A 7,029-nucleotide genomic window follows, 5' to 3' on the forward strand; every position below is an offset into this window, starting at 1 on the left:
CCTATCATATTCTAGAAACCAAACATTTCTTACTAGAAGAGGTTGCCTCCCAACGGGAGGGATGGAGTCCTTTCCAGGAAATAAATTATGTGAAACACCCTATGACTTAGCTCTTGTGGGTGAGGTGGCCTGGTGACTCATCCAGAATGTCTAGAATTTTCTGAGTGTTTAGAAGGGCTTGTTAGTGAAGACTAGAGGGAACATAGTTTATCTTTATCAAATTCCATGCAGTAGATACTTACTAAGACCTGAGACAGGGAAGCTGAAGGGGCTCCATTTTCGAAAGGCCCCATATACTCACACTCTCTATTTCACCTAGCATGTGGGTAAACCAAAGGAGCTACTTTCCCACTCCAAGGGGGAAGCAAGGGAGTGATTCATTCTCCGAGTCTCATCCCAGCCCCCTAAACACTGGATAACATCTAAGAAGAACCAGATCCCAAACATGTTCCAGGACATTAGCTTTGAACAAATCTCAGCCCACGCTAGCATCAATACCCCTACCTGTGGTGATTTATGAAATAACACCTGTTGTTCACCTGACACTCGTCTTCGATTGGACTCTACCCTGGATTCCTGAAGGAACACGTACCCTGAACCCCTTTCCTGTATAAACTCCTAGCCCCAAGTGATGGGAAAACTCACTTTTTCTTTTCTGAGTCTCCCAGACACTCCATTTGCTAACACCCTATCACTGCTCAGTAAACCCCATGTTCACTTCCTCCTGGCTCACATGCGATTTCTAGCTGTCTGAAGCCAAGGGCCCTCCTGACTGGTCCTGTGAGGAGCGATTGGACCTACTCCTGTGGGCCCTCAGCCCAGGCTGGCCTACGTCACTGCTATGCTAAATTCATCCCATCATGGTTAGAGAATATGCTTTATATTGTTTCAATATTTTAAAAGGTATTGAGACATCTTTTATCTCCTAAATGTAGTCTATTGTGGATTACTGTTTGCATGCTATTTCTTTTTTCATCCTATTTGTGTCTTTGAATCTAAAGGATGGCTTTTGTAGACAGCATATGGTCAGGTTGTGTTTATTTTATCCATCTTACCAACCTCTGCCTTTTCATTGGAGCATTTGAGCCATTTACATTGAATTATTGTCAAGGTAGGATTTATATCTGCCATTTGCTATTCATTTTTATGTTTTATATCTTTTTTGTTCTTCTCTTTCTCCATTACTGCCTTCCTTCGTGCTAAATATTTTCTGGTGTACTATTTGTATTCCTTTGTTATTTCTTCAAATATTCTTTCTGCCCTCCCTCTCTCTGTGGAGGCAGAGAAAAATCAAGGCCATTCCCCCTAAAGTTTAGCATTAGCACAAGTACAGCCATCTTAGGCCCCTGTGAATAAGAGCTGAACTTTACGGGGAAAAACTGCAGAATGTCCTCAATGTCCTTGGCAGAGAATCCCATATCAGAAAGACAACAGAGCCCACGCCCGTGGTAGAAAGTCCCATATTAGAATGAGAACAGAGCTCAATGCCCTTAAGCCCCATATCAGAATGTAAACAGAACTTGAGAAATTCCTCCCCCCCTTCTGAAAATCCCCTAGACCAGCCTATAAAAACCCAGCTGTAACGCACTTCGGGGTCCAAGTCCCTGCTCCGCTGTGTCAGGTACGCTTGGACCCAAGCTCGAGCTTGTAAATAAACCCTTGTGCGCTTGCATCGGTGTCGGCTCCTCGGTGGTTTCTTGGATTCGCAATCGTGGGCACAACACTCTCCCCTCTCCTCCACGAACTCCCATTCTATAATGTTGGTATGGTGGTTGGTGTTCCACAGATCTCTGAGGCTCTGTTCATTTTCCTTTATTCTTTTCGCTTTCTGCTTCAAGGCTGGATCATCTCCAATGATCTGTGTATCCAGAATCACAAATTCTTTCTTCCATTTGCTCAAATTTGCTGTTGAACTCTGGTGAATTTTTCATTTCATTTCTGTTACTTTTCAACTCTTGAATTTACATTTGGTTCTGGTTTTGTTTTGTTTTGTTGGAATTTTTTTTTTTTTTTTTTTTTTTTTTTTTTTTTTTTTTTTACATGTGCTGCCAAAGTGAGCGCTCATTTGGCTCTTTTTAAAAAATTAGCAGGGTGCTTGGAGGGTTCAGTCAGTTAGTGTCTGCCTTTGGCTTGGGTTGTGATCCCAGGGTCCTGAGATGGAGCCCCACATCCCATTCCCTGCTCAGCAAGAAGTCTGCTTTTCCCTCTCCTTCCTGCTCATGCTCTATCTCTCTCAAATAAATAAATAAAATATTTTTTTTAAAAAAGCTTGCTTACCTCTGGAAAGGATAATATTTTTTAAAAATAAACAAAAATTTAAAATTAAAAAATAATTGGGAGAAGGCACCTTACAGTTGGGATAAGCATCCAACTCAGCATCCAACTCAGCTCAGCTCATGATCTCAGGCATGAGATGGAGACTCCATGCTCAGCACAGAGTCGGCTTAAGACGGTCTTTCCCTCTCCCTCTGCCCCTCCCCACCACTCTTTCTCCATCTCTCTCTCTCTCAAATAAATAGATAAATCTTTTAAAAAATAAATAATCTTTTTCTATCTCCTTACTGATACTGTTGAGAAGGACATAATTTTCATCCTTTTATGTATTTCTTTAAACGTATTTTTCTCGGGATGCATGGGTGGCTCTGCAGTCGAGCATCTTGCCTTTGGATCAAGACATGATCCCAGAGTCCCGGGATTGAGTCCCATGTTGGGCTCCCTGCATGGAACCTACTTCTCCCTCTGCCTATGTCTCTGCCTCTTTTTCTGTGTCTCTCACGAATAAATAAATAAAATCTCTAAAAAACAAAACAAAACAAAAAAATGCTCTTCTAATATTCTTTGAACATATTTAAAATAGCTGATTTTAAGTTTTTGTCTAGTAAGTCCAACATCTGCACTTCCTCAGACACAGTATCTATTGATTTTTCTTTTCTTATATGGGCCATTCTTGTTTCTTTGCCTCATGATTTTTTTTTTTTCAGAACTGGACATTTAAAATAATACAGCATGACACTGTGGACGCTGGATTCCTCTCCTCAGGATTTGTTGTTATAGCTGTTTGTCTCTGTTTTTGTTTAGTGTCTTTCCTGAATTAATGCCCTAAATTCTATATACTGAGTCTCTGCTCAGTTGGCTTAGTGATCACCTAATGACTGGATAGAGATTTCCTTAAATCCTTAGAACCAATAAGTTTTCCAGTATTTTCCAAGGGCTCAGACTTGTTTGCAGAATATTGTTGTTTTTTTTTTTTAAGATTTTATTTATTTATTCATGAGAGACACAGAGAGAGAGGCAGAGGGAGAAGCAGGCTTGATGCAGGGAGCCCGATGCAGGACTCGATCCCGGGTCTCCAGAATCACACCCCAGGCTGAAGGTGGCGCTAAACCGCTAAGCCACCAGGGCTGCCCAGACTGTTGGTTTTTAAGACTACCATGGAGCTGGGGTGGGAATAATGGGAATACAGCAAGCTAAAAACACCCAAAGCTTGCTGTCCTCATCAATATTAAGCCACTTTTCTTAAATAAGCATTCCCTGAATTGCTTGCTGCAAGCTCTTCACTCTTTTCCAGAGTTCTGAAAAGGTTGATCCTGACCATTTTTGATAGGTTTCTTTTATGAAAGCAGAATTTTCAGAGGTCTTTCACAATATAATGACTTATAAGAAATATCTATTTGGCCATTTGAATAACCAAAATATATTTCGCAGATATTTGATCTTTACCCACAGTTCCTAAAAACACTCCAGAGCCATAAAGGTGAAATGGGTGGCTTCTTATTAATGAGGGGGACTTTTGGATCCCACCCAAGGATGGAGGATGGTTGCCAAGAGGACCAACCAAGTGATTAGAGGGTTGGAAATTTTAATATTCCCCACCCCTATCTCCAGAGAGGAAAGAGAGCTGGAGGTTTAATTAGTCCAATGGCCAATAATTTAGTCTCATGACTATGTAATGAAGTCTCCATAAAACTCCAAGATAATAGTTTTTTGGTCTTTTTCAGAGAACCTTGATGCTTGGGGAACCAGAATGTTTTCTTATGTCACCAAGCCAGGCTCCAAGCTCCAAGAGGACAGAAGCTCCTTTGGGATCTTGCCCTATGTATCTCTCCATCTGGCTATTGATTCATATTCTTTATCATATCCTATTATAAACTGGTAGACATAAATAATTTCCCTGAGTCCTATGACCTGTTCTAATAAATTAATCAAACTTAAGGAGGAGATTGTTGGAGTCTCCAATCTATAGCTAGTTGGTCAGAAGTGCAGGAAACAGTCTGGGGCTTGCAACGGGCACCTGACATTGTAAATGGGGAGCAGTCTTGTAGGACTGAGCCCTTAACCTATAGAATCTGGTGCTATCTCCAGGTAGAAAGTGTCAGAACTGAGCTGAATTCTCAGACACACTGTTGGCATCCAAGACATCTAAACTGACTGTTTGGTGTTGTTGGAGGCACCCCCCACTCATTGGAATTAGGTTCAGGAACCCTAAAAGATTCTTACTCTGCCATTTTTGCTGAAGTCACCATGTCAGTAGCATCTGTAGTAATAACTCCTCTTTCACTCCTAATATAAGCACTTTTTGTTTTTCTTTTTTTCTTGATTAATCCCTCTGTTATTTATTTTACTGATTTTTTTTTTGAAGAATCAAAGTTTGGCTTTAATTTTACCTGTTATTTATGTACTCTTTTTTTTCTCATTGATTTATTTTCTTATTATTTCCTCCTATTTACTTTTGGTTTAATTTGCTCTTCTATTTCAAGCTTACATGAAGTTGTAACATTAGATCATCATTGCTGAACTTTTTCTTTTCTAATATATTTAAAACTAAATTTCTCTTTAAGCACTGCTTTAGTTATATCCCACAAGTTTTGATATATGTGTTTTTATTATCATTCCATTCAAAATATTGTCTAATTTCCTTTGTAGTTTCTTCGATTCATTAGCTACTTTATAAGGATACGGCTTCGTTTCCAAATATCTGAAGCCTTTCTGGATATCTTATTGTTAGTGATTTCTAATTTAATCCAATCTTATTCACCTCTACTACCTAAGATGTCTGTCTTTTGAAATATGTTGAGACTTATTTTATGGCTCAGCATTTGGTCTATCTTAACGAACATTCCTAGTATACTTGAAAACTGTGTGTTCCAGTTATTGACTGTATTAATGTCAATAATATCAAGGTTCAGATCTTCTGTATCCTTCTCAATTTTCCTTTTGTCCAGAGGTTTTACCAGTATCTGACAGGAGATGTTAATTCCTCAATATGATAATGAACTTGTCGATTTCTTACTTTTCACTTACCCGTTTTTCTTCATGTATTGTGAAGTCCTGTTATTAGTACTATAGTGATTGAATCGTATCTCCCCAAAATACGTTATTAAAATCCTAATCCTGGGATCCCTGGGTGGCGCAGCGGTTTAGCACCTGCCTTTGGCCCAGGGTGCGATCCTGGAGACCCGGGATCAAATCCCACGTCGGGCTCCCGGTGCATGGAGCCTGCTTCTCCCTCTGCCTGTGTCTCTGCCTCTCTCTCTATCTCTGGGTGACTATCATAAATAAATAAAAATTAAAAAAATCCTAATCCCGGGCAGCCCAGGTGGCTCAGTGGTTTGGCGCCGCCTTCAGCCCAGGGCCTGTTCCTGGAGACCCAGGATCGAGTCCCACATGGGGCTCCCTGCATGGAGTCTGCTTCTCCCTCTGTCTGTGTCTCTGCTTCCCTCTCTCTCTCTCTCTCTCTCTCTCTCTCCCTCCCCCTCTGTCTCTCATGAATAAATAAATAAAATCTTTTAAAAAATAAAATCCTAATCCCTGGTATCTGTGAATATGACCTCGTTTGGAAAAGGAGTCTTTGCAAATGTAACCGATTAAGATGGGTTCATTAGGACTCAACACAAGTTAGGAAAATGCAATGTGAAGACAAACACACATGAAGAGAGAGTGCCATGTGACAATGGAGACAGAGATTGAAGTCCTGTAACTGCAAGCCAAGGAACAACAAAGATTGATGGCAAACCACCATTAACTAGGAAGAGGCAAGAAGAGTCTCTCCTAAGTCTCAGAGGGAGCATGGTCACTCTGACACCTTGATTTCAGACTTCTAGTCTTTAGAATCATGAGAGAATGAAATTTTGTTGTTTTGTATCACCTAGTTTGTGGTACTATATAATGGCAACCCTAGGAAACGAATACAGGTACATGTCATTAAGGATTTTATGTATTTCTTATTATTTAACTCCTTTATAAACATGAAAAATCCCCTTTGGGGTGCCTGGCTGGCTCAGTCAGTGGAGTATGTGACTTTTGATCTCAGAGTTGTGGGTTCAAGCCCCACAATGGGTGTAGAGATTACTCAAAAATAAAGTATTTTTAAAAACAATTTTTTAAAAGATTTTATTTATTTATTTGAGAGAGAGAGAGCATGAGCAGGGTATTGGGACAGAGGGAGAGGGAGAAGCAGGCTCCCTATTGAGCAAGGAACCTGATGCAGGGCTGGATCCTGGGATCATGACCTGAGCAGAAAGCAGACGTTTAACTGACTGAGCCACCCAGGCACCCTAAAAACAAAGTCTTTAAAAAAGAAAAAGAAAAGTCCCCCTTTATCTCTCATACTAATCTTTCTCTTAAGATCTATTCTATCTGATAGCAAGAGTCACACCAGTTTTATTATCTTACTCCCTGCATGGTATATCTATCTGTTACTTTCAATTTCTCTGTGTCTTTATGTTTAAAATATGTCTCTTGTAGATTAAATATAGTTGGATCTTGCTTTTTTGTCCACTCTGATAATCTTAGCCTTTTAGTTAGAGTATATTGTCCATTAGCAATTAATGTACCTATTGATTTTTACGTTTACCAAATTGCTACTTTTTTTAGTTATCTCTTTGTTTTTTGTTTTTCTTTTCCTCTTTTCCAGTCTTTCTTTCTAATCAAATATATTATACATTTCCTGGGCACCCGGTAGTTCAGTCGGTTAAGCATCTACCTTCAGCTCAGGTCATGATCTCAGGATCCTAGGATCGAGCCCTGCCT

This window comes from Canis lupus, chromosome 9, assembly GCF_003254725.2.
Source record: "Canis lupus dingo isolate Sandy chromosome 9, ASM325472v2, whole genome shotgun sequence".
Classification (NCBI taxonomy): Eukaryota; Metazoa; Chordata; class Mammalia; order Carnivora; family Canidae; genus Canis; species Canis lupus.